General features: G+C 40.4%; 1 protein-coding gene across 4 annotated transcripts in view; it reads left to right on the top strand.

Moving 5' to 3' along the window:
- The window catches only part of BANP (BTG3 associated nuclear protein), a 145786-nt gene that overhangs the window by 109941 nt on the left and 9922 nt on the right, over nt 1-25923 (top strand). The gene's annotated exons all lie outside the window — the stretch shown is intronic.

Consider the following 25923-nt stretch of genomic DNA (forward strand, 5'->3'; position numbering starts at 1 on the left):
TCTTTTGAAAAGCAGGATAACAAAGGACTAAAATAAATGGGAATGTATTATTTTGTATGCATTAAAAAAAAAAAAATCCTATAGGAAAAAATGTTCTGCTTTGCAACTTCCAGAAGTATCTATTGGTAATAATCTGCCATTCAAAGTGGAATGATACCAACTGCAATAGACAGCGTAATTTGTAGCTTCTCTTCTAATGACATTGTGCCTTGCAAGCAAAAGTATTCCTTTATTGCATGCTAAAACAGAAACAGAAATCTTGGAGAGCCTAGGTAGCACAGGGAATTAATCCCTTATGGAAACCCATCCCTACCAGAATTAGTGGAAAATAAAATTTAAGCCATAATGAGTCAAGAAAATGGGTTTGGTGTTTATTAGTTCCGAGAAACACCCTAGTAAAGTCTCAGAAAACAACTGTACATCACTTGCAAGTCTGGCAAAGGTGAAACTTGGCCAAAAGAGGCCCAGGACAGCAAGAGCAGGACAAATCTCCTCTTCCAGCAACGATCTCAGCAGGCAATTGTGCTTTGTCTGTCCTGTGGTTTTCTGCACAGTGGACAAGGAATGTTTCTGATTGCTTTTGCGCTCGTATTCCTTGAATATTTAAAATTATGTTAATGTTTTCCTTGTAAAAAATATTGACGATGACATTGAAAGTTTCTTTTAAAAGGTGGAAGTTAAAAGGTGGGGATTGTGCCTAGGAAGGCGAGTGATCTTACAGCTTCAGAGAGAGGAAGATAAATGAGAGCTGCGGCTCAGCCCTGTGCTTTGGGGTCTAGCCTTTGCCTTTTAGTGAATGAAAATCCCTAAGACACAGCTGTCAAAGTGAGTACGGGTATCAGCAGTACACAACCTACACAAAACCTGCGTGTTTTCCCTGCCTGACTTCAGTCGGTGTGTTTGTGTACACTGATGCATTGAAAGACGAGGTCGGTTTTGTTCCAGTTTTTGTGTAACAAAACATGTTGACATGAGACCATAATGTATTTAAACGAAGCCTTTCTTTTGAACATTTTTTTGTGTAATTATTTCTTGCTGCCATTAGCTACAAGTGTTTGTAACCAGAAACAGAGCCCAGGAATCTCCTAGAAAATAATTCTTCATTAGGGACAGGCATCAACTTCCTCAGAGAAAAGGAAAGCTTAAACATTTAATGACTTTATTAATTAAATTTTCAGTAATTTCTCAGACTGTTGAAAATGTGTAGACGTACTTGATGGTTATGTTAGGATATTCACTGTAGGAGGTTTTTAGGTAGCCAGAGTTTTTTTAGATTTTGTTTTGGCGGCGTTTCAAAAGAGAATGTAAGCTGATAAATGGAAAACGTGAGACATAAGTGCTCTTGGCTCCCTCTGCTTTTAACACTTGGAAGGCTGTGTTGTGCCTTAGATGGTATCAATTCAAGATGTTGGAGATCCGCATGCTAATTCTGCGTTACTGCGCATCGCCATAGCGTTAACAATTTGTGCACCCCTGACATCGGATGATTTATAGAGCAGTGGGCTGCGTACTTGTGGTTTAGTGACACTCCAGGACTCAGCCTCAGGACTTTCCCTTCCCTCTTTTATTGAACCTCACATTTTGGAGGTGTGAAGGACGGAGGAAGAAAGCAGTAGGTCCCCTGCGGTTCCGTGTGTCACCCACGCTGCTATCTCGGGGGCACAGTCAATCTCTTTCTCATAAAATGGACAGTGCTGGTTTTAACTCCAGACCTGGGCTTTTTTTTGGCATCGGTTTCCACATTCCAGGAACATTCGCCTCCCGGAGCGAGGGGAATACCCCGAGAGATTTGTTTGGATGGAGGTAATATACAGGACTAATAGAGTTACAGCTGGAACTGGCCGGCTTCCAAAGTATCAAAGCACAGCATGGTCCAGGCGTTATTACAAAAGGCTGGAGATGTGAGGGAGGCCTTCTCTGTGGCAGTCTCCGAGGGGGACAGAGCAAAAGTAGAGGATTACAGCCAGTGGACACGGGTTTACTATATACAACAAATACAGCTCTCTAATTAAGAGGGAAATGCGATGGCATTAGAGAGAAAAATGCCTGCTGTGGACCTTGATTGCAGTCACATTTGTGATGATGCTCTGGAAGGTCAGATTTATTAGAGGAGAGAAAAAAAAAAAACACACAAAACTTTCCCATGTAATTTTTACAAATGTTGGCACTCCTTTGCTGGCTTGGAAGACTGAACAATAACAGGGCAAGTGTGAGATTCATTACATTTAATGAAGATTGCTTGGGTGGATGTTATGTCCGGGGGTGCCTGCACCAAGTATTTAGTAAATGTTGCCAGCAGTAAAGACGTGGCTGTAGCAGGTGATGGTGGTGTGTTTCAGTCTGTGTTAAAAATGTGAATAGATTCGTTTTTATATTATGTTTTACAAGCAGAATCCCAAAACTGTGGATTTGTGTATGAGAATACCTTTGATAATTCTACTGAACTCATCCTTTAGAGAGAACCTTTCTGCGTGGCTTCTCGCTACAAGATACTTCTAAAAGCTTATCTAAATTAACCCAAAGTTAGATGTTTGGTGGATTATTTTAAACTGTAATAAGCCCATGTGTGGACAGTATTTTACAGAATTCAAGTGGATTTAATTCATATATCTCGATTCACTTTTGAGTCTAATTAGATTGGATTTAATAAAAGCTATTTGAAATATGCTGAGGGACTTATGTCGTTTATTCACTTAAATTTTTTTGTTCTGTGTCCTGTTATAGATACTCGTAAGTGTTTATATTTCCAAACACAGGACAGCGTGCTCTGCACGGGAAGAGGAGGCATTTTTGAGCCATGACTGACTAATTCCAGCCGACCTGAAGTGCCACTCGGTTTGCTTAGTCTCTGTAGGCAATGGGACAGCAACAAAACACTTGATGTAAACCCACTGTTTGCGGGATGTGTCACTCTGCAGTTAAAAAAACAGATCCAAGCTTTTGTGTGTGTGCACGCATGTACATATTTTGCCTTAACTCACCCGGGGCTGCAGCTCTCCTGATGTTCTCTGAAGACAGGCGATCAGGAGGTGCAGATAGCAAAGCAGAAGCATTTAGTTACGCACTTGCAGAATGGTTTCCCTGGACTCGGGCAGGACACAACTTCCTTTGTTGCCCCGTAATTCTGGGGCTTGCATCACGCTCCCGCAACTGCTGGGGAGGGCATCGTGGCTTTCCCCAGCTCGTCTCAAGTGGCCCAACTCGTGCGTCTGATACTCGTATTCTCAGCCAAACTGCTTTTCAGAGTAAATTGATCTGTGAATATCAGTTATCTTGCTCTTCATGCTTTTGTTTCATGCTACTCCATTTCAAGCAATTGGGAATTTTGCCACTGATTTGACAGGAGCTGGATCAGCCCTTGGAATTTTCAGCTCCAGCTACAAAAATTTCGTTACTGTAATCTCTTAATATTTTGTACTTTGGAGGCTCAGTAGTTGTTAGCAGCCGAATCCAGGATCTGGTTACTGCTTGTCACTGTGCGATATGTCAGCTCGGGGTGATGTATTACTGAGGTACGTACATATTGCTGCAGTGGTTTTCCCTGAAACTATTGCATGGCACGTCAAGCAATGCAAATTTGAAATTAGGTGTGCTTAAAGGTGGATTACCTTGTCTTGTTTTCCATGGCATTGACAAAATCCTGCAGTACTCACGCTCCAGGCTGCTGCCTTCTCTCTGCCTTATCAGTTCAAGGTTTAAGCGATCCCAAATACGCCCTGAAATCCCTTCAAGTCCGCTCTGTGTCCGCTCGGCATTCGGCGTCCAGAAATGAAATGTGTGTGAAGTGCCCCAGGGGGTTTGCAAAGAGGCAGAAATTGGTTCAAATTGGCAAAAATCTGCATGGCTGACAACAGGAGGACTTAACATATATATATATAAAACGTTTTTTTTTTGGAGAAATTAAGAGCATATTGAACCACTTTCCCTAATTGGGCAAGCTAGTGAAATACATCTAAGTATGCATATATATACATTTATCCTATAAAACACGGAGTATTGGAAATATTTTCACTCTGACAAACGTAAGCATTTGTTACTAATTTTTCATAGGTTGGAGCCGTGCTAAGCAGTGCTCCCGGGGCTGGGAGAGCCGAGGGAGAGGAGAGGGTTTTGTTGTCACGAAAAGAACATCTTTTACTGGAGTTTTGCCCTTCTATTTGCTATTCTTGCAAGTCACCTATAACAAGGAAAATAATATCAAAGAACGAAATCAAGCAGGAGATAAAACTCCCATTTTTTTTTTTTTTTTCTTACAAAGTATTTTCTACACAGTGCCGTAAAACACATATGAACTGGGTGTTGGCTAGAGCTAATGCTTTATAAACCTTGACATATTTGCTCTCGGAGAGTTGTTGTGGAAAAAGGCATGAAGACTCTCAAACTATGGGAAAATGAGAGAAAAGGCTAAACAAAATAAAGACGATGAAAAGAAGAATTTGTACAGACCAGGTGTTGTAAGCAGAGCAGTGAGGAGAGAAAATTAAGTTTCAGACCACAAAATATGCTAAATTAAGCAAAGATTCCACAAACAAAACTGATCTTTTGTTTTCAAAATCTTGGGCTCTTTCCTTGGGCTTAATTACTTTAAGGTAAAAGTTCTGTGCTTTTTAGAAACTTCCTAGAAAAAAAATTTCCTAGAAGCAAGCTTTTGAAGGTACCACTGTGCAGACAGTAATGTACCACAAAATATTCAGCAAATATAATGGATGTAAGAGCATCAAAAACAGTAGAAAATCCTTTTATTATGTGTGTATATATAGATATATGCATGTGTGTCAGCTTTTTGTTTTTCTGTCTGCACAGATTTTGTGTTGGTTTCATTTTTCAGAACAGTTTTGAGCTAAGTGCTGTGCAAATATTCATAATTAGCACATCGGAATTGCCTTCTGCTGAATGAAGTAGGACTAACAACAAATCAGCTTGGAAATAGTCTATGAGATCGTATCGGGTTTAAAGCAAAACTGTTTTTACCCAGTGGTGTGTGATTTAAAAGCCATAGATGTTACATTTCAGCTGTTGTTGCAGTGCATCTTGTTGATGTTACTTGATGTTAGTCCACCTTCAGCATTTCAGCAGGCCTCAGGAAGAATCTCGAGGGACTGCCTGCAGGTAGCATGCAGTGTTACAGGGTCCTAGTGTTATAATTTCAGAAGTGCACGAATTAGTGAGGACATTTCTTTTACACATTGTCCCTTTCACATACAATTCTTTGCTATGTCTCTTTAATGGCAATCAGTTACAGTACAAAAACACCCAAATTTGTGTGCACCTATGGTGTAGCAGTAGAATTTTGACTACTGCCATACAAATCAGCAGCATGGTTAATGGCAAACCTGAAATCCCAGGCAGTAATTATATGAATATTTCCAACAATGGCTAAGTACATAGCCACGGACAAATCTCAGATGCCGCACAGACTCATAGGATCCTATGAAAATGGAGAAAAACAACGCACAGAGGAAATTCGGGGGCATACGTGAATTGGTTAGCTACTTCCAGGAGAGAAAGGGATTTTTTCCCCATTTTAAATCTGTTTTTAAGTGCAGTTCTGACAGTGGAGTTGCTGCCAGATGTCTGTAGCTGCTGGTAGCAGCTCATGCCCTTGTTTTACATCTTTCGAGCCTTTATGTCAGCCAATTCTCCAAAAGTCTCCATGAGGAAGCAGTAACAACTTTATTGTACAGGCAAGGAGATGGAAGCAATTATTTGCCCAAGATCGCCTAAAATAGGGAACAAAGATAAGAACTTACGAATTCTGGATTTCTTGTTTGCATTTTTGAGCCTTTGCTCTTATTCATGATAGATTTTGTCCTGCTTTTACTGGGGAAGAAGCCAAAGAAGCTTTCCTGCTTTTGGAGGAAAATGGCTTGGTTCCTTTCTGCTGTGTTTCAGATCACATCTGAGCCCTCCTCCTTTGCAGAGGAGCTTATGACTAATAACAGAAAACCCCTCCAGTTCTTCTGCGGGCAATTAGCAAAAATGCATTTTGCTATGCACAGAACGACATAGGGAAAATTCTTTTGAAGTCCTCGGTCCTGTACCCGTGTCAGTCTGAGCCAGTTGAGGGAAGGTCACAGCTTTGCACGCTCGCGTGTAACCTCAGAGTGCTCCGACACGTGGCACAGGTCGATGAGCGCTTCTCCGTGTTCACGTCGCGTGCTTCTGGGTGCACAGAAGGCCTTGACACGGCTGTGGCAGTTCTGTTCCAAAGCCTTTGGGATGCATTTGATTTCCCTCTTATGTTTCAGATTCTCCTTTGCTATGTTGCAAACACAGTCGTTTCGGGCGACTTTTCATTTAGCTGACAAAGTTCGCTTGTTTATTTTCAATTATTCACACACACGCACACACAGATGTGTGTAATGTAGTAAACAACAACGCTCAGCAAAATACATGGTTGTCTGAAATACAATGGCTGGTTTATGACGGTTGGGATTTTTAGGAGAGCCTAAAAGGGGATAAAATCCAATGAAAACAGCCAGGCTATTTTTTAACATTATACTATGTGTGTCTTTACTATTTTTGTTGTGATATTTTTACCCACAGCCATTGTTGAATGTTTTGTAAAAGTATTTGCATTGCGTAGTGCTCTACGTAACATAACAAGTGATGTAAAACAGCACGTCAATCTATTTCAAGATTGTCACCTGTTTTGTAAAAGAAAGAAATGGGGGAAGCTTTATCAGTTGCTAACATCGTCACTGGAACTCCCCTGATATTTATCCCATGTCTCATTTTTGCTACCTCATTCAGAGCCCCTCTTGTCTTCAGTGTGCCACAAAAATAAGAAACAAGGACTGATAGGCTAGGAAGTGCCCTTTTTAGGATTTTCTCCATTAATACTGAACTGTCCTGGCAGGCTGTGCACCAGCAATGGGCTGTAGGTTCAGCATGCCTGAGGAGCAGGAATGCAAAATCTTCATCCAAGGAGGCTCCTCATTTATTTAATAGGATGCCCACCCATGAGGGTAGAATTTAAATTTCCCCCGGTGATGGCAAATTCGGCACTCCATGATTTCTGTGGGCTTGCTTTACAGTCTGCACAAGCTATTATTTTTCATGTAGTATTTCTGTGGTATTTTTTGATGTGCAAATTCCTAAATGAAGATTCTAGCTAAGGCACGCGTCCCTGTACAGTAAATCCACTCCTCCATGAGAAAAACTTGTTTGTGGCCAGCTGAAGTCCAAAGGCTGTAGAAGTACTCCACGGATTCTTCGCATCCCTGCTGAAAATGTTGACCAAACCCTAGCAGGAATAGCCTGAAGTCAGCTATTTGTGTCTTCTAATGAGTTTGGGTTTAATTTTCATAACTGCAATAGAAATATTTGTTTCTCGTTAGGTAGCTGCAGAATGTTCCATTCATCTAGCAGTTGCCTACATCTGCATGTAAAAGAGGCAGGGGAACATAGAGCAATTTGTTTTTGGCTAAAATAAATACTTGCTTTCAAAACATTCTCATTACAGAAATATCCATGACAACTTTGGAATCTCTTCTTCATCCTTGCTTTTTATTCTTTTTTTTTTTTTTTTTTTTTTTCACGTCGTTAATTTACAAGCTAATGAAAAAGGTTACGATTACAATAAAACAACGCAGAGCAATAAATTACAAAGTTTGTAAAAAATAAAAATAAAATAAAATCCTTGGCAGCATTTAGTTAGATACTGGGTAAGAGGGCTTTGTTTGCTGCTCTGGAAACGAGGTGAGAGGACCAGGGACCCACCTGGAGTTTTGGCTTTGGGTCCCCAGGGGTCTGTGCTGAGCCAGCCCCCAGGTGCCCAGCTTGGGGGGATTTTGGGGGCTCCTGGGCTGCCCACAGTGCTTGGCCACTGGGAGAGCTGATGTGGTGAAGTGTTGGGTTTCTTGCTAATGCAGGGAAGAAAAACATATATTTTTTTTCAATTGCAAAGATAAATATTGGCAAAACCTGATACTGTAGCTGTGGATGCCCTGTAAAACAGGAGTGTTTAGGTCAAGTACCTAAATTTGAAGGTTTTTCCCGTTTATGGGGAAAAAGTGACTTGTTCTCTCTTCACTTCTTCTCTAAGCAATTTTAGGAATTGGGCTCGGTGGTCTGTCCTTCAGAGTATTTGGTCAAGGCTTTTATACGGATCTGTCATTTTATTTGCTTGGCATTTTCTCATTCTTGTGTCTGCAAGGCTTTCCCAGCTTGCTGCAAAAATCTTGACTCTGATGACAGCCCTCTCAATATTTCCGAAGAGAAGCTAACACCCGTTAGGTATCTCTTTAAATTGGAAACGCGTTGCGTTCTACACAGAAAAAAATCAGGTGGTTTCGTTATATAATAAATCTTTCGTAGGCTTTGAACGTTCCCTCAGTTCAGCACGTCCCATAGGAGTCCTTCCACCGGTCCTTCCTCTGCATCGCGTTCCCGAAAACACGCAGCTTGTCCGGAGCCAGTTTCCATAGCCTTGGCCTCTCTGCTGGGAACATTGTGTATCTGGGCAGTTCCTATTTACCTGGGATACCAGGGACTTAGGTCATCGACTTCCTCAGCAATTATTCTCCCATTAGCCAGATATTTCAAAATCCTGAAGTTTTTCAAATACATTTTTTGGTGACGGTGCCGCCCCGTAAATCAAGAAAGTAACAGCGACGGAGGTATTAAATAAAAATTCTCCCTTTTAGGTTCTTGGCTTTTTATAAAAATAGACAATGCTGCTTTTAAAGAAATTTAAAGCATAACTTTTAAAGGCAGGAAAATTTGTCTAATTCCAAAAAATTATTAATCCGATGCTTTTAGCAGTGTTAGTCATAGTTGACCAACAGTAACTATATCCTATTAAAGAGATTTTGGGACCATTCACTTCTGTTACCATTGAGTGAGTAAAATCTTGGAAATGTCTGGGAGATTAGCAGCTTATTACTCATTTGCTTTTGTACTTTTGTGGTCTCAGATAGATTTTATCTAATTACATATTGAAGCAAACTCTTCTTCCCTTTCATTTGCCTTTTAAATACACTCAATCATCACGATATTAAAACTGGTTTGGCTTTCCAAGTAGCATGGCATGTTTTGTAAATCAATTTGCTGAAGGTTTTATTACGCTCTCTAAAAAAAACAGAACAAGCTTTTCTTTCTCTTGCTCTTCTCCATCCTGGTCTGCATGGCAGGCCTGCTAAATTAAGTCGAAAAATGCCTTTTCTGGCTAAGCAGGCGGTTGCAGAGGTAAATTCTGCCTCTCACACAAATTCTGTGTCCTCAGGAGCAGCAGGAGCCTTGTCGGGCTCTGGAGGTTTGCTGCTGCTGGCAAACCCATCTGAGGAAGGGATGGGCTTTGGCAAAGCGATGCGAGCAGCAAAGGTCTTGGGGGATCAAGGGGGATGTGCCCAGCTGCAGTCACGTTTGTGCGTGTGCTCGGGCTGCTTGGGCTTTACGAGTCCAAGTTTGCAAAAAAAAAAAAAAACTGCTCGAGGGAGCTGCTCAGATGGGGTGCCTGGATGGGGAACGGAGGACCCAGGGCATGGGGTTTTTGCTGCAGTGGGTGCGAACCTGGCTGTGCTCACTCGGTGGCCAAAACCTGCTGGTGCTTCAGCATGAGCCCAGGGCAGGATCGGGGCCAGAAGCATCGAGAGCGCTGGATCAGCCTGAGAAATTTGTGGTCTGTGAAGCTCGGAGCTGCCTCTTTATTAGCACGTAATTTAACATGATTTGTGTCCTTAATATCACGCAGACTGAAGCCTCTCTCACCCTTTGGTTTGTTGGGTCGGGCTCGTTATTTTCCTTGGACGGGACCCTTCACGGTTATCCACCAACGAGCAAAGAGATTTAGACATAAGACCCCAATACTGTTTGTCCTTTCCTTTCAATCCAAAATCTAATTTCCAGCCCCAGTAAAAACAATAAAGCTAATGTTTGCTTTTCCTTTTTTCCCTCTCTAGTGATGAATATGATGTATGTTGAATTTTATCTGTCTATCTAAAATATTCCTATGGAAGGTTTTGAAAGATAGCATTGCTTTAACTGCACCACCAGCTCCTGGTCAAGTGTTTCAAGCTGTATGTCTGAGGAGAAGTTCTTGCTGCTTGTAAGTACATCAGTTGCTGATGTACTTTATAACTCGTGTAGAAATAAGGGTAATTTCTCAGATTTTAACTTTTTCAAATTGTTTCTCAATGCAGAACTTCCCTCACCCCTCTAAGTTTTTAATGAATCTGGCACCAAAAAATAATTGCAGATCTATCTGCTGCTGAATTATCTTGGAATCTAATATTTCATCAACATGTCTACCAATTTTTCAGCTATTTTTCAAGATGCAAATCTTATCCACTGTGCCCTATATTTATCTTAGTATACAGTAATACATTTTTACCATGTTTTATATAACTAGAGTAACAGCAGTGCTTAGCAGCTGGATTTTTTATTATTTTTTATTGACTGTCATCAATATTCCACCATAATTTTTATCCTGAAGGTAGTCTGTTGAGAATCAAATAGATTGGGTCGCTTTGAACTTTCTTTTAATCTCTTTAATGGAATTTGTGTCTCTTTGCATCCTTACTTCAGATTCTTTAGATAGATAGATAGCTGAAATGTGTATGAAGGCTGAGATACACATTCTCTGCATATGAATGAACGTTTTCAGATTCATTTTGGGCCATCATTGTACCTGTGTCCACACTAAGTAATTTTCATGTTATCCCTTTTCAGTACAGAGCCATTTTGTTGTTTGCAGTGTCCAAGTACTCCTGATTTCCTTGTAATTAACAAGATAAGAAATTTCAGACATTTTTTGCAATGTTAACTGTTGTTTTTTTTTGTTTGTTTTTTGTTTTTTGTTTTTTTTAATTTAACCTTTGCCTTCATGAAGATTAGCACTTGTTACCTGTCTTGAAGAAGTAACCAGTGGCAGTGGTAATGTTAATAAGGGTTCTAATTTATAGTTTTGCTTATTGTTGAGAAATAGAAAGGGATTTGTTCAGGACAGCATCGTATATTGCATGAGGAAAGCGACAGAGCTGCTCTGTTTCGGTAGGTGGCTGCTGTCTCACCCCCTTGCTCGTTACACACCCTGAAAAGCCCAAAGGGAACTGTGTAATGAAACTGTTTTCCTGTGCCCTAATGCACTAGAAATTCATTTATGAATGTCAGCAACTGGAGCTGTGTTTTATGTAACGAGATCTGCAACGGTTCGAAGACGTGCATCAATCTGTGCGGAGCTTGCTCGTGCTCTCAAAGGAGCTCTTTGTGAAAAGCACCCGGAATGGGGTAGGACTGGCTGCGGGGCTCTCGGAAAAGACCGCAGCAAATGTCACCAGCGGCTTGGTTCACAAAGGCAGAGCATTTTTACAATGGCAGGAATCAGCACTGCGACACATTTTGAACCTAGTAAAGAAATACCAGAGGTTGTCAAAGGTTCAAATTATAGTATTTCTTTTGTAAGTGTTATTTATGGGTATCTCACCAAAAAAGCTGTTGCTTTTTTCCTTGAGCTACCTCTTGACATTTTGGCATTCGTACAGTATTTAGCAAAAGTCTGGCGCGGACCCGTGGCCAGCAATCCAGGAGGTCATTAGCCAGAAGAGTGCTCATGTTTGCCACGGCTCTTCTGGAGATCCACAGAGCTTCAGAAGGGCAGAAGAGCTGAAAACTCTGCAGATAAGCTGCAGGCTGAAAGGGCAAGTGAGATTTGTCTGGTTTTTAGAGGCAAAAACTAAATCCGAATTCGCTGTTCTGCTCAGGGCTGCTCCCCATCTGTGCAGAGAAGCAAAGCGCTGTATCGTTGAGCCCTAATAAAAAAATCCGGGGACTGCAGGCAGAGGCTCACCCCTGAGTGATGCAGAAGTTTTCTTCTCTGTGTTAGCAGGGGGAAGATGCTGAGTGTGATCTGCACGTGGCAAACCTGCTGGCGCAAGGTGCTGTGCGTTCGCCACGCGTAGCTCGTGTGTTCGACTTCGGAGCCATCTTCTTCTCATTATTTCCAGCTGTCTGTCTGCACACTCGGGCAATTAAATGAAATCCCTGGTTGGTCATATATAGGAGGCTGTCGTTGTTATGAACATGGCTAGAAATGTTCATTTGCCTGTATTTTGAAGATTACATTCTTCACAAAGTGTAGACTCTCTGAACTGTTAAAGTGTAGCTGTTCGCCATGTGCCTGTTAGATCCTGGCTGCCAATACTGAAATTTTAAAATCGAATTATTAACCATTATTGCTGTTTTATAACTGGCTTCTCACATTCTGTAATGTGTAATAGTTAATTATTTATCTCAAATGCTAAGATGGATAATTACTAAAGAGTTTTCTTGAGCTGACTGTGGTTGAAAGGAGAAGACGTTTTTAACTGAATCTTTTCCAGAGGCATTTCGTTGCTCATCTCCTCTGTGGCTTATTTTTCCTATATAATGGGTTTCTTTGTGTTTTGTGTGATGTAATTTCTGAATTGTATATGTGGGAAAATGCAGTAGGCACATCGGTAGGTAAATAAATAAGTCAAGCATCAGAGGGAATCGCTTGTAAGCTATAAATACTCTGCCCACTTGGAGGTTCTGTTTTACCCCTTTATTCTTTCCTAAGCTTTTATCTTCTTGCTGTGGCAAGTACTTAAGTAGCACTTGCTACCTCCTTCTCCTTAACCCCTATTTCCTCCCTTCCTCCATAAAAGCAACTCCAAGCACGAAACATGAATTTAATGGAGGTCACGAGATGACTTTGGTGGTACGCCACTTGGAGTCCTCGCACTTTGTTGTGATTGCAGTGAGATGCAAGGATTTTTCTAAAGCAAAAGCTGGTGCCTGGGAAGAAAATAGGTTCCCAAGAACGTATCGGTGGTTGGGAAGGATTTACAAATGTAAGAGGAAATATTTCCAAAATTCGCTTACTAGCTGTGCTTTTAGGGCCTGAGCCTGTGCTTGTTGCTCAGCAGGAGCAGCTCAGTGGGTGCCGGCAGTCCCCCTGCCTGGTACACGGCAGCGGGGTCATTCAGGATGGCTGCCTTAATGGTCTGGGTCTGTTTGCCTAATGTTGATTTTTTCAGAAAAAAAAAAAAAAAAGCTTGCTCTGTATGAGACATGAAAATAATGCTTTTTTGAGTGCATGCTATATGGAATCTTTGTATTAATAGCATCTTGGCGTTTCATGTTCCCAAGACAGTCTCCGAAACCACGTGAGGACTGCAGATCTGGTTTGTAAGTACTGTAATTTGTATCAGGACCAGATTTGATCAAGTCCAAATGTTTTTTTTTCTAAAATGCTGAATTCATTTTAAGCCCTTTATTCATTTCCATAAGAACAGCCAGCCATACAGAGTCAGACTTAGGCTGGAGGATGTAAAGTTATTGTGTGAATAAAAATCTGAGAGTCTAAATCAAAATAATTCATGCATTAATGGACTGGGGGAGCGAATAACTTTTACGGACCCTTCTTTAAGCTCCTTTAGTTCCATTTTACCAATTGCTTTCAAACTGAGCTCGCTGCGGTACCTGCTTCATTCTTACCTACCAGCAGCCTTCGGGAGAACGTTATCAGGCTGTCACTTTTATTGCTGCCTGCCTTTTGATTTATGTTTTGGCCATCAAAGTCGCCAAAAGAAGATGCTTTTATATAAAAGAGTGGTCTGTAGGTTCAGCACTCTTTGTTCAGCAATTTCCTCCCTGCGCGGCAGCATGCTTAGTTTCCTAAGAATAAAAAAAAATTTCGAACCAGACGTTTTACTTCCCATGGACTAGAAAGAAGAAAGTTTCAAGCTGGTCAGGGAAAAGATTGTCAACAGCCCGGGGAACATTCCTGCAGCATGCTAGTGCTAGACTCTTTGATAATTTCTTTCTGATGTTATGAGCAAACCGCATTTTAAATGTCTGTGCTTTAAAACCTCGCCTCTCGATTGTAAAAAAAGAAGTAATTTTAACCTTTTAAAAGCAAGATTTTATACCGCTCTGGTGAGCTTTCCTTGTCGTTTCCAGTTGTGTGGCCACATGCACAGTGCCTGGGTCGGGGCGCGATTTTCCCCTCCCTCTTCCCCCTTCATTGAGACAAACTTTTCGGTATGTGGGCAGAACGCTAGGCAAGTTGAACTTAATGCATACAAGTATTACCGAACGAAAAAATGTGCTTCTAGCATTTATTTTAGGTTATATGCTAGTTTTACATTATCCCAGCTGGGTATTAAAGGGAGTTACAGAACTGGCAGTATGCTGGGGAAAACCAGATGTGTGCTCTAAGAAAACAATAGCTTTGGGTCCAGAGCTTTCATTGAAGTCTGCTTCAAATTCACACTCCATCTTCCTCTCCCTTTTCTCACCAAAAAATAGAAAAAATCAAATTGAGAGATGCTCAAAAAATGTATTTAAAAAAAAAATAAAAATCCCAACGATGATCGGAAAATTGAACATGTATGCAAATGCTCTCTGGATATCCCTTCAGACAGAAGAGACCTTTGGCTGGCCTGGAGGCTCAGCTGGTAGCAAAATTCGTTGCCGTGTGCGAGACCCCGATTCAAGTTCAGCCACAGGCCATTAATGTCTGGAAGCTCCACCTGGGTGAAACCCTCGGCCCTACAGCGAAGCGGGGAAGGATTTGGGGGCTGCGATACCGATGGGCAGCTGCTGTAATTACATCCCGCAGTAATCACCTGCCACGGGTCGCGCTGGAGTGGAAAACGAACGCAAAAAATGGGAAAGAATGGGCAAATAAACGACAGCGGACACAGATAAGACCACAAAACCTTGGAGAAGTCCCGGGCCTGGTGTTCGTGAAGGGTAAAATTGCCCTGACAGTAGACATATGGTTGAAGTTTAACTCACAAGGGAAAACAGGCACTCAACTACTGTGCCAATTGTTTTCCTCCCCCCAAACAAAGCGATTTTAATGATTTATAGCAGAACAGTGTGTGTGTGTTACCTAATGTGTTTAGAATGACTTGATATAGTTTTCTAAGCAGTGCAGGAAGTGAAGTGGATAAACAACCGCTTTTTATTCTTCTTTGTTCAGAATTTAAACAGCTGAGTCTTGGTTATCATCTGTAGCATTAGTTTCTCTGAAAATGCTTTCCCAGCATTGCAGAACTTCATGCCGAGGGCTAATACATGCAAGCAAAAAAATTAATTTTGAAAATCACTATCAGGGAAAAAAAAAAAAAAAAAAGGATTTCCCTTGTGTTCTCAACCTGGAATGTAGCTGGCAATTCACATTTTAAAGAATTTGTATAATTCTTAAATGTCAGGTTACTGGCTCCAACTTGAGCAAAATAAATAAAGGAGGAAATTAATTCAGGAACCAAGAATTCATTTGCAAAATTGAGAAAGTCTCATCTGCATTACCGTAACATGTAGTACGCAGCTTACTCAAACAAACTGCCACTCTGTTAGGATTCATTTTCATTTTATGACTTTCAATTAGAAAAAACATGTTTCCAGCCTTGCGAAGGCTGGTGTGAAAGAAGCACCAGTTCCCAGGCTCTTCTCCAGGGTATTATAAACATTTGTCCACTTAGTGCTCCGGCTGAAGAGAAAGCACATGTGAAGCTGCCTGGCTGAGCAGGGCGCTTCTGATGGACGAGCTGAGCAGAAACGATAAGGCTTCCCGTGGAGTCCATAGAGCTGATGTCTTATCTGTGAGCTGCGATTGAAATCAGAGGAGGGCGATTTGTGTTCCTCGAACATATTATTCGATTTGTCAAAAAGATTGGAGTTTTAAAAATGACACTGCTTATAAGAAAGAACGTCCAGCTTAATAAAAGGAATCAATCATCTTTTCCTAATTGTTTTTGTTTGAGAGCTATTGTCTGAAAATATTTTTGACATGAATTTTTTTTTATTTTTTTTTTGTGGGGGGGGAGATGAAACATGATACAGAGCTTATACCATACATATTACATCTGCTTTTACTTTTGGTCTTCCTTGGAACAAACCGAGCTGTTTACCGTGACGCTGTCTTTTTCAGTGCTAATAATTTCAGTGATGTAGATGGAGTTCCTGTTATTTTGGATTCTCTTTACGTGAGCTTTACAGTTAGATAAAAGCCAAGATTAGAGCTCCAGCTGGGTATGTTAATTCTCATTTTACCATTATCCTGTAATCTTCTGTACAGGTATTGTGAGAAGTCCAGGTGTTTTGTATGGTTTTTATTCTAAAATCAACCATCTCCTGTTTGTTTGTAGCCTAAATTCTGGGTGTGGAGAAGTAGCTTAATCTCATGCGTTTCTGTGTCAGGAGAGAATTGGGAGCTTGCAAGCATCCACTTTTACAAGCTTAACATTTCTGTATTACAGTTTGGGGACTTTCAAAAAGATTTCTTTTTAATCTTCCTGTGTACGTGGGTAGATGAGGGCCTTGTATTTGAATGTATTCATTCTTGGTCATCCTTTTCTTTTTTAAATAACTGGAAGGGTGTCGTGCATGGAAATGATTTGACTGCAGCACGTTTGCATAGAGCACTTATCTTTGAGGCTGTGGGATAGAAATTGAGGTCTTCTGTCAAGCGCGGCGGCACAGCCTGCCTCCCTCCCTCCTCCTCCTCGCGCTGAGCCGTCGGGGCGAGCAGCTGCCTTTAACAGCCAACCTGATGTGACTTTAATTCAAAACATAAGCTGATGAGCACGTAAGTACGCACGTGTTACTAACTAAGACACTTGACACTTGCTAAGAAAGTAATTGCAATTTTATGACCTGCATATCCATTTCTCTCTCAGTGTCCGTGTCCCTAAACCGTGGCTCTGGGCTCTGCACTGCCCATGCACATTTACACCCTGCTATAACACGAGCAGAACTCCTGGTAGTTGTGTCCTACAGCTCTGGCATTCCTTGAGATTGGGGTGAAAAAGCAAAATCCAAGGCCACGAGACTTTCAAGTTCCATCTCCCTTCTTGCCTATGCAAATGGGAAACGTCTTCCCTTCAGTCCCGGGCTCATCAAGGGGTTCGTTATAGCTGCGGCGTTGTGTCTTCTGTGAGAAACTTATTAATGTAATTCCGGCAATTCCCACGAGTGCCACTTTCTTTCTTGAGCGTTCTTTAATTGACAGCTACTTGCTTATACCTGTCTCCAAGTCCTGATTTATGGCTCAGGCAGGGTTACAGTTAACTCCTCCCGTGGCTGCTCCTGCCCTTTTTCTCCTCCGAAGCCATTGTGCGCCTCTGATTCTGATTGATACAAATGGAGCTGATTACATCATTTCGTAATTAAAGTGTAGGAGGTAGCACATTCATTTTCTTCTCCTTAGGACTTTTTGCTGAATGTTGCAATACTATAGCTCTTCTGTTCCTCCGAGGATAAAAGGCTTTGTGCCATTGTCACATGTGCTTTTTTTTCCCCCATCCGCAGTTCTCCGACTTCATAGGAGCTGCAGTGTATGGTAGGAGCAGTGTTTTGTTACCCGAGCAACAAAAGCCAAACTTTCAGATGTTATTTTGCTAGTACTTACCAAAAAATATAAAAAAAAAAAAGTCGCTGCCAGTTATGATGTAAACATTTGCAGTTCCCCCCCGAATGTCTTTTCTTTCTGGAATCAAAGCAAAGTCCCTGTTCCGAGTGGAAACCGATAAATTGTTTTAGACGTTTTCAAGCAAAATAACAGATGTCTGTGATTCTGGTAGATCCTCAGCGATCCGGTCGTGTTATTTTTAAGTGGCATATTTACTACTGGTCTCATTGGTGGGGATGTACCTTCTCAGCAGCACCGAGAGCCCAAATTCTGCTCTGAAGTTATTTATGAAAGGATTGGATGTTATTTCTGCTGAAGCTGGCTGAAGACTTTAGCAGAATTTCGTGGTATACGTTTGTCTTAAAGCTAAGTACTTCAGCATTTATCTTGACCTTCTGTTTTAAGCATAACTAATCCCAGCAGGAATTTGGGGCTGGCGGACGAGACCAGCGGGGTGACATTTAAAGCCATATTTACGTTTACAGGCTAGCGGGGACTTGTCACACAAGAATGTAAAGGAAGACAGCCCTGGAGGACTAAGCGATCCTCTCCCTCTTGGCTAGGTTATGTCACAACAAAAAATTTCCCACCGGCCAGATGCTGTGTGAGTCACCATTTATTATTCACTTGAATAACCTTTATCAGTGCCGGTCAGTCGGAGGGAGTCTGGGTCACCCCCGTCTGACTTTTCTTGAGCTTTTGCACTCGGCAGCTACAGCTTAGTAAGATTTCTTTGACACTGTAGTATTTTTCTCTGAACTGTCCAACCGTTTCTTAATAGCACTCAGTTGTATGTTGACTAAAGCCCAAAAATAACATTCTATTGGAAAAAAAAAATTACGCCAAAAGCTTCTTTACTATTCTCAAAATAGTGAATTATTGGAGGGACACATAATTGTCTGCTCTTGAAAAATCTTATTTTTGGAAGTAGTTCCATCGATTTGAATGTACTTACTACTGATAGTAAGTCATTTCATTGCAAAATGTCGCAATTGTATAGATTTGAATAATTTTTACCATTCTTAGAGTGAATTAACTCAAAAGATTGTGCAAGCTGTAGCAGAACGTAAAAGGCTGAGCTGAGCAGAAATGCTTGGTTATGTATTTCTGCCTTTTCTCTTTTTTTTGCCAAAAGGTGGTTGAGATGTAGGAAATAATTCTTGGTGGGTTGATAATCTGGCAGTCCCATTTCCATACGCACTTGTGTAGCTTGAATAAAGGAACATGCTGATTAACCTAAAAAGAGATCCAGGAAAGAGATTGAGTAACCAGAGCCTCACCTTTAGAGGAGAAGGTGAGCAAGAAATACCCAGACTTTGTGATTGAGGGAACTCCAGCAGGTAAATATACACAAAAATGTTTTTTTATAACAGCTGAAATAAGATTGTAGGTTGCAGTTTGGGAAGTTCACCATCTGAAGAGCGCTGCTAGTTAACCACAGGGTTGTTTTGAGAAGCTTCCCTCGGTGGGTGATTTCCTGAGAGCATCTTCATACAAAGGATGAGTCACGTACAACACAGATTTCCTTACAACCCTCTTCAATTCGATACAGTGCATTGAGATGAGGTAACTCTTCTTTCCGTATCCAGGCAGTTTTTACTGAAATTACATCTGCAGCTGAACTGCCAATTAATTATAATCAAGTTTTACACATGTGCTAGTTTTGAAGTGTATTTCCAGTGAAAGTCTCTGGTTTGGTTTGGTTTATTTTACATCATTTTATGGGGCCTGGGTTTAGCTCTACATAAAATGAACAGAAGGACCCCACTTGATGTCAGTGAGATGTGACCCCAAAGCATTTGAGACTATACCCATTTCTTTGCTTTGGTATCCATTTTCTGATGCTGGCGGGTATGGTATTGTCATTTTACCTTTGGAATTGATTGTTCAATGAATTTAAAAAAAAAAAAAAAAAGCTGGTGTAAATTTGAACTACTTACATAAGACTTCATACAATCTCATTGTACTTAGATCGCATGATACAAAGCTTGATTTAGGCTTTTATTTCATAGTAATTAAATTTGCATCCCTTTCAACCAGCGTAATAGTTCAAAGATAAAGCTTTAATTACACTGATTACCTTTTTTCTTCATTACCACCCACTTCTCAGAGGAGCTGTTAGTCTGTGGAGAGTCTGTATGCAGATCACTTACAGGAGTTGGACCATGCTTTGGAAATGGCCGAGGGGAGTGTGCTGGTGAGAGCAGGTGTTCAGGTTTTTTTGGGGAAAAAAAAAGGACAACATGAACTAACTGTTTTTATTGTTTGCTTTTTTTCCTGCCCCTTATGTTTCCACAGTTTATATAACAAATTAGATGTGAACACTTTCCAAAGGCTCCAGATTATTTATTTGTAAATTATGGTAAATTATTACAGAGAGAGAAAGTTGCACAGGGAATATTAATAAAGATGATGGACCTCTTGCACATTTTTCCATTCAAAAACTCGATCCAGTTCTGTGCATCTCAGCCCTCTGCGCTTATCAGAGCTGCAGCTTGCCATCACCTACCTAGCCCAATCCAACCACTTTAACCAAAAAGACGGAGATTTCTGTCAAGTTTGTTTAACTAACCACAATAGCTGCAGTTTGCGTTCGTGCATTTCTCCAGGATTTGCAGAGGCACATTAAGGGAATCTCAGAGTAGACATTACTGGGTAAAGCTGCGCTGTACTATGTGCTCAAAGCACAAGCAGATGAGATGGTTTATTATTTGTTACGCAAGGAAATAATGCCACTGATAAAAATGTAGGCTGGAATTATTCTCCTCATTTCTCCACACTTGGTAGAGCTGAAATCAGTTTCAGTTTTCATGGCTTTTAGTTTGGGGAATTTAAAGGAGGTGCTTTTGGGTTATATGGCTCTGCAGGGGTGTTAGTTAATGAAGTTTTGACAGATTTAAGGTCACATTTTGCATGGTTCAATTCAGCACACTTAGAAATACACAGCAGGGAGTGTTCCTCTCTCTCTCTGAGCGGTTATATGTTAGACTTTTATATATGCTGAATTTATTTTTGTATTGGCACATTTTATGTAGGAAATAAATAGCAAATTTAGGTACAGGTGGTTGTTGGGGTAAAGAATGACTCAGAGTTAAGCTTTACGAACTAGATCTTTACCTTCAGAACGCTATCAGAATCTTTAAGAGCAGCGAATCCTTTTTATATCGTTCCCAGTTACATTAGATCAAACACACTTTTATTTTAAAAGAAATAGGGATGTTAAAGTGAATGTATTACTTTAACTGAAGTTCTTGCAGTGTAATTTTCTGCAAAGCCCTTATCATACACACTGCAGTGGTTGAGGACAGGTAACTGGGGCAATTTGATTTTGGGGGGTGGAAAATGCAAACAGGATGCTTGATTCAGGGACTCTGACTTTAGTCATCACTTCATTACCACTGGCTCTATCAGAACTTGTATTTTTTTTTCTTTTCTTCTCAGTGTAGCCCAATCCATGATTATTTGGCATCAGTCACTTTGATCTCTTGATGTAGCCCATCTGAGCACAAACATTATGATGGGTGCGTTTTTAGTTCAATAAATATTCCCAGTTGCAAGAAAGTGTTTAGAATTAAGAGCATGGTAAAGAAATAAACCATGTTAGCATACTTCATGTAAATTAGCATTATTTCATTTAAAATAGACTTTATTTGTTTCTGTGAGCTTGACTGACAGCGTAATTCTTCGTGATCATTTGAAAATGTAGCTCTATCGCAAGCGGTTGTAGTCAGGGTTAAATTTATTCAAAATAATTTAGTTGATACGTTGCAAAAGTAATTTTAAACCTTCCAATTTGTATTTTCTAGTGTTTTCGCACAAATATCTTTGATTAATGCTATTCAGTATTTTAATGAAAGGTCTAAAAGAAAATTAATAATTAGCGATATGTAATGGCAGTGTAATTAAATGCTAAGTAATGAAAGTAACAGGTCATCTTTGCACTCTGACCTAGATTACCAGATATGATTGACTCAAGCTGCCTTTTAATAAAGCCAGATGCAAAGCAATGTGCTTTGCTAAGAACAAATACTGCAGAAGTGATAATGTTGGAGGTTCGGTGGCCTGCTTGCTAGGATGCAATATATTCTTTCACCTCCCAGATGTTTTCCTGCAAGGAATATAGGGAAGACACAGAAGATGGGGCAGTTTGTAAGATGCTACGAGGTATTCAGTTAATTGAAGCATTTAGAATAAAGATGGGGTGTCCTCTAAATGAGATGTAGCCTGAAAAGCAGTTGTGCTTTCCATGTGGATTGCTTTTTTTGTAAAAATCTTTAGTTTAAGCTATGTAAGACAAACTAGACAATGACTCAGCCCTCTGTGACAGTAAAAAACCTGTGAATTTCTGGAAGCTCTCTGGTGGCTGGATATGAAACAGTATTGGAGTGCACATGGCAGCCCAGAGGCTTTCTTTTCTTGTGGTGAGGCTGCTAATAGCAAAATGATAATTACAATAAGTTTGGCTTGAAAAATAAGAAATTAAAATACGTAATGATTTACAGAAAACATCAGTGGTATATATTTTGGCCTTCTCCTTCGCCTTATTATTATCAGTACTTCAAAGTCAGACATACACCACAAGTAAGAATATACCTTAAGGAGGCTAGAGGCCACGTATTTAGAGGCTTCCCCTTAAGAAAGGGTTGCCAGTAAGTGATCTAAAGGAAGGTTTGCGTTTTCCCTGCACTGACTTATACCTCTGTGTGCTTCTCATCGCTAGTTACTGAAAGAGAAAAGCTGCAGCTATTCTCTGAGACACTGGGGGCCATCTGTCTTCCTTATCTTCTTGGAAGAGGAACTTCCAGCCTTTTATTGCTGTTAATATATATTTTTTTAAAGTTTGGAAGATAAAACTTAGTCCTAAAACTGTCTTATAATTCTATCAAAATACTGTTTAATTTTAAATATAGAACGGAAAGTATGCAGCAGGATGTAGCGATCCTTGGGTCCAGATTGTCAACTCCATGTTCTGGAGGATTAAAAATTCAATGGGAATTTATTGCTCTGGGAAGATAATACATTATCAGACCATACTCATTCTGATTTTCTGTATGTGTGGGATAGGCAAATGCAGTGCAAATGTAGCTATGGTCTTCGGGTAATACTGCTTGATCTTAACTTGGAGATGAGTGCTTCTTTGACAACAGGTTAGGTCATCCCTTCTCGTGCTGCCACTCCTTTTTGTTGTGTTAATACATTAAAGCTAATTTTACTGGAACTGGACTGTAAAATCACCAAAATAACAGCAGCAGCCACTGTCAGGTAAGAGCCTTTTGATACAGTTGACCTTGGTTAAATTGAACCAATAGCCTAAAGAGACAGATTACCAAATTTCCATTAGACTGTAGTGTATTCCATACTGGATTTATTTCCTAGTGTTGGGTCTTTCTCTGACTCATCAAGTGGAATTAGGAACCAAAAAAGCCTTTGTGAAAGGAAGCAAGCTTTTATTCCATCAGCTCCAGTCTTTTGGCGTTCTGCATCATCTGTTCCGGAGTCCTTAGTAAACGCCAAGGTGACTGAGCCTTTGATTAGACCAAACCTCTGATGTTTTCAAGGAGCTCACTGATTTTCTGATAACAAAGATATATGTCCTGCAGCTAAATAGAGCCCAGTTTCCCCAGGTAAACACATCTATAAACCTGTAAACCTACTAAAGAAATGCTTTATTGGCACTCTGTACAGTGGATGTTCTTAGCCTTAAGGCCCCAGAAAGAAATCTTTAAAAGAATCAGATTCTTTAAAAGAATCTTAGTTAAGTGAACATATTAATCAGCAGAGCTTCCTAGCATTTGGAGGAAGGAGCTGTGCTTGCTTTTTGAATATATTCACATGGTATTACCATCAATGATGACAGTGTAGGAGGATGATAGGTTTTTATTTTTTTATTTTCTAGGAATCATTTAAAACCATTGCTATCCATACACTTTTGTACCTGAACTGTCCTTTTATCAATGTTTTAGCTAGCAAATGCCATCAAAGGCCTTCCTTTTTCCTAAGCACAACTCTTTTCTTTTGTTCAAGGTTTACTGAAATGGTGCTTGCTGTCTGTAAATGTTACGGGATTTTCAGATGTGAACCTTCTATAAACAACCACCCTTTCAGTGACTCAAAGTCTCATTTTTTAAAGAAATGACCACTTTTATTGCATTCCTGAAGCAGCAATGGAAAGAAACTATGGCAAAAAGACACCAAAATCCCAGCGAGTCTTGTTTTTGAGATTTTTATAGGTAGGCAAACATATGTGCCTGCCTAAATTAATAAAAAAGCACACGACAACAGTAGCAAGAATGTGTTTTAGCAAGCTCAGTCTGGCAAGGACCAGCCTGAGGAATGTCTTTTTATTTTTCATTTTTGTAAACAAACTTCAGCTATCCCAAACCAATTACTTTCTGGTTTTGCAGGTTGGGGTCTAGAGAATGAATTTAAAAGTTTTGGGCATCTAGAAGAATAATTGTCAATGATAAGTAAAATCAGGAGAGGATGTGATACGAATTAAACCATGGTTGGAAACTATGCTTGAAAGATTTTGGAAGAAACTGAAGGAAAACCTATTATATTTTAATCTTTTTTTATTAGTAGTAATATTATTTCCTGCCCTGGCAGTTGAATGTTGAATGGAACTATTAGTTATGGGCAAAAAAGGAAAGGAGGAGAGCAGAGAAACTCGCTGGTTTTCATTATTACTACTAATTTTATTATTACCACGTTTTACATGGCAAGCAACTCACTGAAAAGGGAACCAAAAATAGAAAGCTGGGACCTCCAGGCTCAGTGTCTCGCATGTTCCTCACCATCAAGGCTTTGAAAAGAGAATGATAGAAAAAAAATAAAGGGGGGAAGCAGAAAAGCAACACAGAGGTTCAGATCAGTGGGAGCACAGTTGGATAGGTGGGAGTTAAAATTGTTGTAAGGAGGGACAGGTAACGTGTGTGTGGGCATGGCATGCACTGAGTGCATGGGAGGGATCTGTCTGTCCCTTAGCTCATTTTATCCAACCTGTCAGCTCTTCTGTGTTATCGACAGCCATAGAACTTGAAGGAAAATAAATTTGTGGTCAAAGAGACTGCGGTTCTGTTAGTCGCTAGCGATGCCAGGAGTTCACACTTCATTTTGAACATCTGAGCAAAAGACTTTTCCTTCTGGCATTTCTAGGGCCATTTAAAATCAAAACTAACAGAAATGCACTTACATTTCTTTCTGAAGGTGTTAGGGAACATTTGCTTACTCTGAAAGCTGGTGGATATAGTGAGGGAAGGGGCTCTTCCGTGCTTGTAATTTGGGCAGGTTGTCTTCACCAGGGAGCATGGCAAGCTTTTAGGAAGCAAGGCTTGGGACACGAAGGGTTGTGAAGATCAGATCAGACAAATTACCAAACACGTCCTTTCTCCAAATATTCTCCTGAATTACTTTAAAAATATATATATATATTTTTTTTTAAGGAAAAAGGCTCCTTAATTGTAAGGACTTACCGTTGATTGAGCTCTCACCTGCCCAAGTTAGCTTGAGGGAAACTGGATGTCAGGCACTGCTTTTGTGCCTATGGGAAAGGGAGGGCTGCCATCAAGCTTCTTGTTCTGTGTGTTTCAGAGCGTGAATTAATGGCTTCTGTTGGAAGTGAAGTTTATTATTTCTCAGTTTAACTGTATTCTGTTACCTGCTTTGGAGCAGGGAGGCAGGATGTTAGGGAAGCCCAGTGGAGTTGGGACGAGAAGTTCATCTTCAGGGCAGATTGCTAATTGTCGTGGCACAATTCCTTTATTTTAAGGTCAAGGGCAGGTAGGAATTACAAAGTTAATTACAAAGTATTGGTCTGGGAGCTGAGTGAGCAGCCAAAGAAAAGCCATATACTTGCACCTGCCCCTTTTGCTAAAGGCTCTGTTCCCTGCTCCTCCACTAACGCTGTTACATACAGCTGTCGATCCATTTATGTCTTTAATTTTTGCAGCCTTGCTGTAGTTTCATATAAAATCTGTGGCATTTGCAACCAGAACAAAACTATTAAATGAGGCTGACCGAAGTTATTGGGCTGAAGTTAAATCCTGTTTTTATCAGGGTAAGCATGGGCTTGCAGATTAGAGCAGTTTGTTTGGATCCACTTGAAACCTCTCTATGGACTCTGTCCTTTTTCACATTTGTTTGTCTCTCCGCCTGTCAACATGTGATTTTGAGAGAATTTCTTCCTCTTGGACCATTCTATGTTAAAGAAATGGGGGTATCTGTTTTTATAAAGCACTTTGCATACTGTGAAAGAAGGATGTTTTACAAATGCAAGCAGAGCTAGGCTTTTTCTGGACAAAACATTTCTCAATACTTGTGTGTGTGGGAACTAGGAAGTGTGACTTCAGTCTTAGTTCTGCAGCAAAATAAACTTCTAGCTTATGTTGAAGTTAAGAGAGAAATATCATAAATTTATCTTAATTGCCAGTAGCGCCTAGAGAAAATGTAATTTATTGTTGTCTTTAATGTCAGTTCAGTTGGGTTTTCCTGTCCGAATACACTTGGGATTCTTTGTAAATTGTGTTATCTTATGAATACAATGT

The sequence above is a fragment of the Aythya marila genome (assembly GCF_965140915.1).
Source record: "Aythya marila genome assembly, chromosome: 12".
Taxonomy (NCBI): Eukaryota; Metazoa; Chordata; class Aves; order Anseriformes; family Anatidae; genus Aythya; species Aythya marila.